We start from the raw sequence: 14,345 nt of genomic DNA, 5'->3' as shown, positions 1-14,345 counted from the left end.
TCCTCAGGCCAATGGGCAGGTTGAAGTCGTGAACAAATCCCTTAAAATCATCCTACAAAGGATGATTAACAAAGATAGATCCAATTGGCACATCATGTTGTATCCGACACTTTGGGCATATTGAATGTCAGTTAAGACTGCTACTGGCTTTACTCCTTTTCAACTAGTTTACGAGTTGGAATCTATATTTCCTATTGAATGTGAAATTCCTTCTCTTAAGCTAGCTATTGAACTTCTTCTAGAGACTTCTAGTCTCAAGGAGTGCCTCGTTCATTTGGAGCATCTTGATGAGCAGTGTCAAGATGCTGCCACAATAAATGAAGCCCATAAAAAGAGGGTAAAAACTCAATACGATAAAGTTGTCTGTCCTAGAAATTTTTCTGAAGGTGACCTTGTCCTGGTCTACAATCAAGACAAAGACGCCTTGGGGGTAGGCAAGTTTAAGTCTATGTGGTACGATCCTTTATAGTCAAGCAAGTTTTGAAAAAGGGAGCTTATGAATTAATTGACTTTGAAGGAAACAAGTTGGCAAAGCCCAAAAATGGGCTCTACCTTAAGAAGTACTTTGCTTAGGCTTCGGCCGAGAACTTACTTGTTTGTATATATTGTATGTTTGTACATATTTATCTATCGGTTTTAGTGATGTCGATATCTTTTATCTGCTTTGGCAGGTATTGATGGATGATTCCGTATATCTAGGATTCACCAATGGTGCGAGTAAGCATACCCGAAACCTTGCTTTTGTGGCTTGGGTGATTTATTATCCATCTGGCTAGTTGATGGTTTTAAGAGGAGTATGTATCAATCCTACTTCAAATAATATTGCCGAATATACTATCGTTATTATTTTTCTCTCCGAAGTGATATCTCTTGGTATTGATTCGTTAGTGGTTTATTTAGACTCACAAATGGTGGTATCTCAGCTCAATAACATTTATCGGGTATGAGATCCCTGTTTGTATCGCCAATTTCCAAGAGTCAGATTGTTGCAACGATCATTAGTTTATATCACATATGTTCACATTCCATGATCAGGAAATTCATTAGCAGATTCTATTGCGAATAAAGCATTGGACTGGCATATAAATCGTTCATCAAATTGAAAAACATAAAAAATAATCGAAATATCATCTTTATATATGATCATCATAAAATCGCCTGTATATAGATAGAGTTTTTGTGTCCAAAATAATATACAAAAATCAGGACAAAATGCCCTACAAAATTTGGGCTTATGCCATTCATCATGTCTAATCATAAAAAGATCTGATCATCTATCTGGCTGGCTCAGGATGAGCAGCTAGAAAATAAACAACGACATTGGCTATACACCGGAATAGCCACACCCAGTCCTGTGGTACTCCTACGACGCGACGCTACATCTCCTTGGGTAGGTCCTCTATGGCTATCATGGGTACTTAGTGAGTTAGTCTCACCAAGTTCCTCTGAACTGCATGGAGAACTCTCTCCATCTTAGCTGCAGCCCCTTCGACATCTCTTCCACGACGCCTATGTTGGGGAAATCCATCAGCTTTCACTAGACCCACATCTGAAACATGATCATATATTTTGTAAGTGTCTTGTCTCATTAAAAAAATATATTTTAAGTTAATTTATATTAAAAATACAAAAAATATTAAGAAATTAAAAAAAAATAAAAAAATTGTTACCTATGGTGCCCCATGCTGCATCTGGTGGTAATAATAAATCTGGATCTCCTTGGAAATCCATCCCAATATAATGGTAGTCATCGACTGCGATGACCTGTTGATGCCACCACCCAAAAAACTCGTCATCAAAAGTCATCCTGGGGACATCGCCACCCCCTAGGCGCTTCATCAGGTCAGCTCATCTGCCCATCCATACTTCCCTTGGGCTGCTGATGGTCGACAACACCTTGGGTCGAAGCCCAGGTACTTTCTCAAAGAAGAATAAGCATAAGATTGTGCCATATCCAAAATTCTTTGTCTAACCCTTTTGAATGGAAGTCAGTTGGTTCTTCATATTGGTTAGTAGAGGTGTGCACCAATCAATCACTACAGTGAGACATTCCACTACTAGGCTCATAGATACTCGTGAGGCCTGATGTAAAGCAGCAGAACCATTTACCCTGGCAATGGTAAATAGTAGAATTTTCAAGGACAAGCTCTCTACGTGCTTGATTGGAATTTGACTTCCAATCTTTTCAGGATGATCAGGACAGTATATGTGGACATAGTCTTCTACACTAAGACTACCCCTCATCCTGTCAGTAGAATGCACTACCTCTCCCCTTCGAGAAAGACAAGTAATGAAGTAAATATCTTTGATCTTGATCCTTAGGGGCATTTGATCGATCATGAATGCATCATCCTCTGCACTCCAGTAATGTATCAATAACTCAAGCAATCGTGTGTTTGCTTTCATATTTGGAATTTTAAAGAATTTTAGCAAGCCACAACCTCTTAGTGCATCCAAGGAATTGTGGTCCTCCAATACTTGGTTATCAATATCACTATGCTCCATTTCTCTCCAGGTGATGGTCATCCTGCGCAAAAAAGATGTTTCAAACCATTAGATTTATGTTTTAAATTTTTTACTCATGCACATGCGGGTTGCCTTTTTACACAGTCGCATGTAGGGCCCTCGTATATGTGGGTTACCTGTATTCAACCCGCGTGTACGCATAGTTGAAAATTTTGACATATTTTCCTATGGTCAAAACTTGAAAAAAACATCTAAAAAGTATCACAAATAATTAAAAGCATGATATAAGGGTTACCTAGAAGTTTTGGAGCGATTTGAACGGTTGAATTGGATGGAGGAAAGTTGTTTGAGTTTGTCTCCACAACTCCTTGCTCAAAACACAAATGACAAAACTGTGAGTCCAAAAGTCCTTATATAAGTTGAAAAATAAAAATTATTTTTTCAAAAGTTGATTTTTATCTTATGGACTTTTTGACCTTTTGGCTTGGAGTGTCAGGAATGGGTTGTCTTTACAGGAAATTTTGGAGACTTCTTCGAGAAAGTGTTTTAGTCCCATGACTACAGACCCATCATGGCAGGTATCATTTTCTTACTGGCATATAGGTTAGGGAATACCACTTTCCGCTGCATTTTGCATACTAGCCTCCATACTGCGATATGTTTTCCATAGGGTTGACCCCATCGTGTCTTGGTTCAAAAACCATTTTCACTCGCCAACTTTAAAATCATGACGCGATGGTAGAGCCAACCTTTCCATGGGCATCTTAGTTAGATCCTCATTGACATTTGTTGCCCATGCTTCTATATTGAGTAGGCTTGGGAGTCCTCTTTAGTCCCACCATGACTTATGCGTTGAAGACTCATTCTCGTTCTTCTGCACTATTTTATAGACTTATACCCTAGAGGCTCCTTGGTGCAGAGTTGTACTATTGCATTGCATATTGACTATTTGCACCTTTTGGCCTTCAACCGGCTTCACTTGGACTCGTGTTTAAGCCACTTTTCGATCATGTCTTCTGCAAAATTAACCTTGCAATCAATTAGCCTCTGCAACTTGACGAACCCTTTTACCCATGAAAAGAGCATTCCTTTGAGTGTCCTTGACTAGTTTTGCCACCTTGCATTGAGCATAGGAATGTTCCCCTCCCAGGAACTAGAACATCTGTTTTTTCACACTCATTCTTTCCACTGTACTATAGCATTCTTTTATTCTTTTTCAATCTTCCTATAAAATAAAATGATAAAAAAATTATATATTCCAAAAAGAGCGGGAATGGGACATTATTTCCATATTTGATGGCAACTAGAGTCAGTTGTGTCGCCCTTGAACAAAGCACTCAAAAGTAATTCTTTCCTCCATTGGGAATGGCTTTAGTTTGACGTAGGAGAGCCTTAACCTTATTATTGAGTCAGTACTCCTCTGATTGGTTACCTATCCTAATCATATGGAAAGTTTTCTTATGCCTCTTGCATGACAAACTTATACAAAGTTATCATATGTTGCCATATAGTCACAATTGAGTCGTGCTTTTGTTCAAGGGAAGTAAACGTGAGTCGGCCTTTCTGCGGTGTCTCTTGACCTATTTTTCAATCGGACATCCCTAGTTGTGAGCGTCATGTTCGTTATCACATCAGTTTTATTGGTCCTTTGCTCGTGCTAGTTTGAGAAGGTCTCCATTGACTTCTTGCTGGTGGGTCTTGCTCTTATCAAATACGAAAAATTGCTCTGAGGGTAGATATAAAGCCGCACCTTGACCCTATTTTCATTATTGATAGGTCACCTTGTACTCATCATCGATTAGTATCATGGGTCTTTAACTGAGTGGTTTCCCTTATGTTCGACATCGAATTTTATTATCACACATTGGGATTTGTGCAGTGCCTTGGTCTCCATTTGACCCTATTGGTGGATTCCTCACCTCTGTGTTAGCTTTCATTATTGGTTGGTTCAGAGGGTTTTTATCTTACACTAGCCACATCTTGTGTACGCCGAAAATATGCTTCGGTTGGGTTACTACATCTTTGTTCGTTCGATTCCTTCCACATTATTGGCCTACGGGTTACACTCGTGCTAGATTAATGAAGGATGCCTTAATGCCTTCCTTCTAGTAGATATTTTCCCATCGACTTCGAGTCATTGCTCTGGGAAAGAGATCTAGAGTCCATTTAGCAGTACCTTAGGGTTTGCAGTCATTAGTGGTAGATTCCTTCACTATCGATAGTGGGAAAACATCATTGTCTCCTGATTGATATATTCTTTCAAGTGTTTGACTACAAATCATTTATTCACACTTGTTAGATTGTACTGGGTACCTTGACTCTCATCATCATTATCGATGAGTAGCCTCAAGTTTGTTAACGATATACATTAATGACCGGTAATCAAATGATTTCTAACATGGTTGACTTCAGATAATTCATTCCCATTGTGTAGAAATGTACCACGGCGGTTAGTGAAGACCTCGTGTTTGCATAAACATGTCTTGGTTCACTTGTGAGTTGATCATGTTTCTGCTAGTTGACACCATCCACCTTATATGTTGCAGTTCCTTATAGTGACATATTATATGCTGGCACCCAAGTTGCAGTGTAGTACCATTTATTCCATCATGTTCACTTGGTACTATTTGGATCCGTTTCTTTACTTCAGTGATCAATTTCATACTTCAACATCATTGATCAACTCTTTATATGTGATATTTTTAGATGTGCTTTCTTGATTGTGATCAGATGATCCATTATGTATTTGTAGTTCCTTTATACTTGTATGCATATTGGATCCTCTTTTGTACTTGACATGCGGACATGCTTTACTATTTCTGAGCATGGGTATGACCACCTCAAACAACAGTTTATTTTTGATCTCTCTCGTTGGCTTCGCAAGCTGAATTATGGTGAACTCCTCCTTGGTCTCGGCATGATTCCTTATATACACTTAATACATTTCGACCATCATGTACCCCTTTTGAACTCTGTTGGAAATAATATTGAGAGGGAGGGTGAACCAGTATTATTAGATCAATACCTTTAATTTCCAAAACAGATTTATATATTCTACTTCAGCTAAGTGAACCAATGTGTACATGCGACTCTACTTAAAGCAACCAGCATATATGCAGAGAACTTTTGATTTAGCCAATTTATCATGCATTGAACTATAACCAGTATATCAAAGATTTATTAGATAGTGCAGTAAAAGCAGAATAAAGCATCACACATAAGCAACACACACGAACACCAAGATATAAAGTGGAAACCCAATGTGGGTAAAAGCCACCTAGTGTTGTCATCTCTGTCTTCTTTTAATAATAAGAAAATCTATTTACAATCTTGTACTGGTGCAAACTCATACCAGTACGCAGGCTTCTACTTGCAGAAGGTTAAAACCTTCTCTCCTTCTCCATCTTCTACTTGAAGGGATCTACAACCCCCTAGCTCTTGTACTAGCCGATATGTTTACTAGTATGTAGGTAGTGACCTACAGAAGGCTACGACCTTCTTTCTTCCTCCAAGGACCACGTTTCATAAATTTTCAGACTGGATCCATCAACAACATCATAACTACAATACAATCATCAAATACATCTGCATCAACCAATCACTGAAACTCATTCATCACTTTCTGAATCAACCACAGCTAAATCAATCAATCACTTTGACAACCCATCATCATTGTAGCAAATCATAATCAATCTGATCATTCAGAATACTGTCACCAGCATATAGTCACAATAACCCAAAGAAGAACCCAAAACTCTACAAAAGCAAATAGAAACAACTAAAACATTCTTCATAATGTATATGCTACTTCCATGTGTCAAACCAGTGTGTATACGCGCTTTTATCAAAGCCAACCAGCGTACACATTTGAAAATATTAATTCATAATTCTGCAGCTATTCTGGACTTCAGTTATACCCAGATCATAATATTTACAGAATAACAAATGCGTCAGTATTCATATCTAGAAAATACATGATAAAACCACATAATGATAATTCATTTCAAGCCTTAAGATCCTGATTCGTCATTAGATATTATCCCTCATCAACCGCTAAGGTTCATCCTTGGTTCAGATCAAGCAGAGCACCATCAGGTACTAACCTGCATACTAGATCTCACACTTTATTAGATATTCAATACTTGCATGCTTGGCCTAATGATCTTCTCCTCCTTATATAGTTTTAGGCCTTTCTCAATAGCATGGACCAAAACCACTTAGGACCAATACCTTGGACCAAATACCTAGGGTCAATACCTCAAACCAAATACCTTGGAACAATACCTTGGATCAAAATACCTTGGACCAAATACCTCGGACCAAAAACTTAGTTTTCCAAGATATACACACTTTTCCTTCTGTGAAAGTCCGTGTGTACGTATACACTACTTGTGTTCAGTGAACCTACATGTATACATAGCTTGGTCAAGGTGAACCTGCGTATACCTCTCTTTCTTCATTCTTTGTAGTCTGATATGTAATTATTTGATGTTGACATGTTGTACTGTGGTCTTTCATCTGAGTGAGTTGCCATCAAGGACAACACTTGTATCATAATGCCAACAACCTCATATACTATGGGGCATCTATTATAGCATCATTTTCCACTCTTGGTAGATCTAATGCTCTGATTATGGCCTAGGGCAACCCTTCCTTCTAGACTTGGTCCAAAATCTTAAAAACAATGTTTTATTCCCTATACGCTACTTTTCCCTATGATAAAAGCATGTACACACAGTCAGCAAATACCCAACTCACGTACATGTGTTAAAACACTTAAAAAAATTAAATTTTCTTAATTTCAGGTGGAGTTCACGGGTTTTACTTGTTACTCACCTCCTATTGCCTGTGGCCCAACTGTTTCCCAACTGAAAAAACTAATTTGGAGAAGTATAAATAATAGGGGAGAAGATATGAGATATTGATACTATAGTGAGATTATCCCTGATCGAGTTTGATGAATCCTTGTGCCTCCTACACTCCCCAAAGCTTTAGGAAACCCTTGTTTCCTTTTTATAGATATCCTTCATCTTGCTTGAGATATCCTTGTATTGGTGATGTAGGAAGATTCCTGAAGGCCGAGAAAGGACAGATCTGGAGGACTGTTGGAGAGGTAAATCCCCTCTACGGATAGAGGCGATCCCTACTAGCCCAGAACGGGTCTAGCAACAATCAGTCAATGCTACTATGCAAGTTCCTAATTGCAAATAAAAGGTAGGCAATGAACACCTACTTGGATTCCAATGCTATTGTTTGATGAAGAGATGCCGCTCTCGCTCCTTTGCTCTGGCCGGTCACGATCCTCCACGATCCCCGTGAACAGATACCTGCACACACGAAGAGAAAGACAAACACAAGCGTGAAATCTAATAAAAGCAATTATACATCAGTCAGAAAGGACATAACTCACATTAACAATTACAAAGACAAATGAGAGTGGAACCATAATAGTAGTCATCTATTATTAATCAATAACAGAGAAGAGTACAACCAAATGTTCTGACGTCGAATCCTTCCCAAGAGGGTTCAGCCAGCAAGTCTCTTAAGCATTCACCCTTGGAGGTAGATCTCCCAAGACAAGAACTCTCTCTCACACAATCAACACTCCACAACCTTCCTTAAGCTATAGCAATCCCACACTTGTCACACCAACTACCTACTAGCAGTAGCACTCTAAGCACTATCAACTCCACACCATCCAAACTAGCTGCTCATGGCAATGGTAGAGGTTTAAATAGGAGAAGGAGTCTCCATGAATGGTGGGAGGATGAGCTTATCTCCAAGGAAGGTGGTTCAAATGACGAACAGACATGCCATAGAAGGGAGGGCGACATTTACAAGGCCAACAACCATGTCTGGAGTCATCTGGAAGGCTGGCTATTAGAACAAACTCGCCAAACTGGATCAGCGCGGGTGTATAACTGCACTGGGGCACTGACATCGCATCTTAATAACAGAGCAGGCTGTGTCAGTGCGACTTAATACAAGCATAGGATGCGCTGGCTCATGAAATTCTACCAACGCAGAAAACATGTGTGCTTCTGCACTGGTAGCGCATCAGTTGCACTATCAGGCGCCAGTCAGCGCGGTTATTTTAATAACAGTCACGATGATGAAATAAACTTTGGCAAAATGGGTCATTTGGCCAGATTAGAGAGTAGGAACATGATTAATTGGAATTCATGACACAGTAGGGAGACTGACAGGGAGACAGTGAGAAATTACTGTGTAACAGATGCCCCCTAAAGCATGAAGCCCGAGAGAGTGGGAGGGGTGAAATGCTTTACAAAACTCGCTGAACTGGAACACCACCAAGAAGGACCTATACGTACAACTGATATCTCGATTACATGTAGTCTAGGCATGGGCGCAACCATCCAAAATACATACGAAGAAGGTCTGTGGTATGGACGCAGCCACCCAGCTGAAGAGACCATGATGATAAAAAGGGATGGTCGCAGCCATCCCAAAAGACTCAGGTATGGGCGCAACCATCCATCAATGAGTCATGCAATAACAATCCACAAAATCGCAACCTGGTTTGTAGCAGACAAAAACCAGGGTCTTGCGCTCCATCCCAACCCGAACGAAGTACAAGTTCAAGCATGTGAATACATGTGCTGAAGTCGAACATGCATGAACATCGTCTGATTACCAGCCATTAATGAAAACTGTTAACAGACGCGAGAGGTACCACCAATAATGACAATGGTCCTCAAGGTACTTATAGGTACAATCCGCAGCGTGTGAATCAATGAGCTGGTGTCGACACCCGCAGAATCATCTGATCGGAGGCCAATGATGAAAACCTCACGTCGAACACGAAGAACCTGCCATTGAGGCATGCAGGCTCTAAGGCACCTGAAGGGAGTCTCTAGGTCAATTTCCTGGATAATGAGCTGAAGTCGACAGGAAGTAACCTTGACCGAAGGTGGGCCATAACGTTTCCCACATCATCGACACGAGACAGAGGAAAATATTTTGTGTGAGACATCAGAGGGAGGTTGTAAGCTTGCAGAGGTCAACTTCTCTTGAACATATCGGCGGCACGACAGTGGATTTGGCAGTATTTGACATCAAATGAGCAGAGGTCATGGTGACAAGGCAATGAGCAGATGAGAGGTCAAAACAGGATAACCCAAACCCACGGAGGCTAGTGTAAAACAAGATGAGAAATCCCCACCCAGACACGAATGCAGACGAGTGCCATGTTCAAGAGCGACATACTGCCGACACGACTATTATCACAGTTCCATGTCCCCAACCATTTCTGGCAGGTACCCCGATTATTTTTGGATGACAAGATTGACGGGGATAGCATATGCTTGGAAGGCGTCATTTCGACGGTGTCTGATGTCATGAGGTTTTAACGAGCCTGACAAAGGAAGAGCTCGGCGTATTTTCCTGTTTAGAGAGTCTGAAAAGACAGCGGAAAAGAAAACTCCAGGGGGGTCCTTTTTCGTAAAGTTGTGTCTCGCGAGCCCGAAAAAGTATAAAACAATGCTCAAAAGAACCGCCTGACCAAGATGATCGAGGAGTACTTTTCGTAAGTAGTGACTTCGACTCGAAAAAGTAAAAAAGTGGTCAGAAGCACGTCGTTTTGGAGCCAATAACGAGTGTGAAACGACAAACACCCGACAATCTTTTTAAGTTAAACGGTCGAAAAAAGAGCTTAAAAAGCGACTGCCTCTCGTTCCTTTTAACGAGTCGAGAGGGAACCCGGCAATCTTTTCTTGGTTTACATTGAAAAAGAGCTTGAAGATGACGTTTTTGGGACCAAGTGTACATAGAACCGTCACGACCCTACCGGTTACGAGAAACTGCACAAGAAAACCACCCGCGTAAACCTGTTCGACATGTTAAAAAACATAGTAAAACATGCATAAAACACATAGCAGAGCGAAATTGGTATGAAATACATGGTAAAAACATGACAAAAACCCACATTTATGAACAACTATAGTCAATTATAATTTTTTACCATAAATAGGGGGGTAAAAGAAATGTTTTACCATTGTTACCATTTTGAGCCATGGAGAATGTTGTGGAGCTGCGAGGTTGACGAAGCGAATTCCATCCCGTGCAGACACCATCCATCCGGCAGCTTGTTCCAGGTAGGTTCTTCTCCCCCTGCGCTTCATTTTGAGTCTTTTTTGGAGCATTTCCACGGTGGGAAGTGGCCATTTGAGCAAATTTTTTGAGCTTCAATGTGCTCTCGGTCAGCGCGGATTTCCTCATCGGGACCGCGCTGATCGATTAATTTTACACACACCACCTCCCGGATCAGCGCGGAAAACACATGTGCTTCCGCACTGACCGAAGGAAAAAAACACAGGGCGCCATTATCAGCGCGACTGTTTTAAAAACAGTCGCGCTGATGCCGTGAAATTTTATTTCTATGATTTTGAACGTACAAACTTCAACGGTTAGTGCTCTAATATTTTTTTATGGTCATGCAGGACACGATGGCATTTGTTTGGCAAGAGAGAGCTCACGATAACGAAGATATAGCAGCCTATGCCGATGCGGGGTGCTGAAATGCAATGCGGGCATGCGGGGTGCTCAAATTCTTCCTCACTCCGCGCCTACGGGCGCAGCCCGATCTTCTAGAGTTCCTAATCAGGGCCTGGAACCCAGTTGATGGAAAATTCACGATCCGAGGCTGTGATATCGAGTTTGATCACACAGACATTTATTTTTTGACTGGGTTGTCACAACAGGGCGAGATGCCCATTCTGGAGGGGCAACGACCTAGCGGTGAAACCCTTGATATGCTCATGGCTCGAGTGTGCCCACGGGCACGTAAAACACGGAGTGGAAAGGTGGCAATTCCGACAGTGGAGGACATCGTCCTTTGGACCATACTCTTTATGGTGACCCGGGCAGCAGGCTGTCTGGCCCATCATGAGGCCTCAAAGACCCATTTACTATTAGCTCTCGAGTGTCTACAGCCCACCATATTCAACTGGGCAGCAGCAGTAACGACCAGCATGAAGAGACAACTGAGCAACTGTCGACGCGGAGAGTTGAAGCAGTTCGGTTATGGGTCGCTCTTACTCCCGCTCATGCTGGAGCGGGTACCGGCCCTACAACTACAGGATATGGTCGTGGATCCACCCAGAGGTCCCCGGGAGACGAGGGCTAGTCGATGGGGCCATGTCATACCGCGCGGAGGTGGTGGCCGCCCAGTGGCATGGGGTGTTTATTTTCGAGAGTGGCTGGATCGGCAGGTCATTTTCGTAGAGGACTGGCCATATGCCGGTATAGACTTCCGCGGTGATCCCGACATGCCACTGCCCGCGAGAGAGAATTGGGATGATGGGGGTATGACACTTGATCTCTTTTTTTATGTTTTGTAATGTTTTTTGATTTTTCATGTACATGTCTTTGATAAATGTTATGGTGCGCAGATGTGGGACCCACGAGACCCGTTGGTCTAGCCCTAGAGGCACGGAGAGAGGGGCAAGGTGCTGGAGTCCTGGTCATGGCTCCTCCGGGAGTCGATACGACGGAGACCGTGGCACACAACCTCGAGGGTTTGCTGGCGGGGGTGCCAGATTACCAGGGGATCGAGGAGGTCCCCATAGCCTCTCAGATCCACACAGTGGGGGTGGAACCCAGGATGCATCACCTTCTGAGGCGGGTGGCACGGGCAGCCGTATGCTACAGAGAGCATAACCCAGCACAGTAGACACCTAGGTTTTATTTCCCCTGATGTTTTTTGAGAGACATATGTCTCAGATGTACTGAGGACACCAGCTTTACTTTAGACATATACACTTATTTTTTGAGCGCCTTGGTGCGCCGCGATATATATATATATATATATATATACTGTTTTTGGATGGATCTTTTCACATGTGATGATGTTTTTATATGCTATGCAAACGTCTAATACAAATGTAATCTAATGTATCAGTTGCATAACACACGACCCACGTATTTTAATTTTTATGCAAGCTTAAAAGCACACATGCAAACACACATGCAAACTATGCTTGGAAAAATATACATTTATATACATATGCTTACTCTATGGTCTTATTATGCTTTCTATGTCTTCTTGTATGATGTTTATCTGTTACGCAAATGCCTATCTAACACATGATTCGCCAATGCATCAGTTAACGTGTTTAATCGTCTCGGAATATGTTGATATGTGATGTAATCAAAATTCCTTTCTAACAATCTTACACGTAGATACAACCTTAGAATGCGTTGGTCCCTGACGGAATATCGCCCGTTGAGTTGATGGACGACAAGTTGAGAGTCTAGGTTCACCACCATTGCATGAATGCCGAGATCAACTGCTTCGGCTAGTAACTCAATTACAGCACTGTATTCGGAAACATTGTTAGTGGTACGACCCAAGCACACACCTTGAAGGTCTAGCAACTCTCCGTGAGGATCATAGATCGCCCATGCCGCAGAAGACAAATTGCAAGTGCTACGGCAGGCACCATCAGCGAAACCAACATAAGGTGCACTAGACATCTGCACAAGAAGCAGAAAACACAATAAGAGGCAAACACGCCTTCACACCAAAGCAAAACATGAAATCATGCACACACAACACACTTGCCAAAAACACACGTATGTACAAGCTAGGTGCACGAAATCATGCATAGTATTTTTTCAAATAAAGCCCGTTGCGGGGCTTGTCGAGAGGATTTCCTTCATAGTCAATCAGCTCATATGCGCCCTTCTACAAAACTCTCTTCACGATATAGGGGCCTAGCCACATGGATTCGAGTTTGCCTGCCCCTAGCTTATCCTTAGCTTGATCGTAGAGCAGTACTAGGTCTCCCTCAACAAAGGAACGAGGTTGAATGGTATTATCGAAGTGAGCCTTAACCCTCTTCTTCTGCGCTTCAATAGCTAGAGAAGCTAAGCGACGGGTCTCGTCTAGCCGTTATAAGTAAAGAAGTCATTCCTCCACCGGAGTGGTGTTGGGAAGCAACTCGACAGCAAACTTTAACGAAGGAATCTCACATTCAATAGGAAGGGTGGCCTCCAGTCCATAAACTAGTTGAAAAGGAGTGAAACCGGTGGCGTCCTTCACAGAGGTCCGGTAGGCCCACAAGGCAGGGAACAGCATCAGATGCCAATTAGACTTGTGTGTACCAACGGTACGTTGGAGCATTGTGATCAAAACTTTGTTCACAGCTTCAACTTGACCGTTGGATTGAGGGTAGTACGACGTCGAACTATCTTGACGCAAGCCTAGTTGGGTGGTTAGTTCCGTCATCATGTGATTACGGAAATGTTTTCCATGATCCGTGACGATAGCCTGAGGGACTCCAAACCGAGTAATGACATGATTAAACAAAAACTGCGCCATTGTGTGACCGTCCTCAGTCAGTGTAGGCATCTCTTCGGCCCATTTGGTGAAATAATCCACGGCAACGATGATATACCCATGCCCCCCGGCCGAACGAGGGTTACAGGACGTATAATCGATGCCCCATTTGGAAAATCGACCTACGGTAACAACAGGGTGCAGTGGTGCAGGAGGTGCACACATTTTTTGGTGTTAGATCTGGCATTCATGGCATGCACGGACGGCAAGGATGCAATCTTTAAAGATAGAAGGCCAGAAATAACCAGCACGGAGAATTTTCTGGGCGGTGGCATATCCAGACATGTGGCTGCCACAAGCACCGGAGTGGCAGTCATTCAATACCCGCTCAGCCTCCTCGAGAGTCAAACATCGGCGGAGAACAGAATCAGCGCTGAGGCAGTACAGGGTATCGCCAATAATGCGATAGGGTTGAGATTGGTGACGAATCCTCCGTCGAGCGTCTTTCGATACATTGGGACGGAAGGAAGACGTCTGCAAATATACTATGATGTCCCCATACCAAGGGTCGAGGGTGCTG

This window comes from Pinus tabuliformis, chromosome 9 (genome assembly GCF_031772625.1).
Source record: "Pinus tabuliformis cultivar Carrire ecotype Pingquan chromosome 9, CPIR1, whole genome shotgun sequence".
NCBI classification, from domain to species: domain Eukaryota; kingdom Viridiplantae; phylum Streptophyta; class Pinopsida; order Pinales; family Pinaceae; genus Pinus; species Pinus tabuliformis.
The sequence above is the reverse complement of the archived record's forward strand: the minus strand, read 5'-3'. Positions refer to the sequence as shown.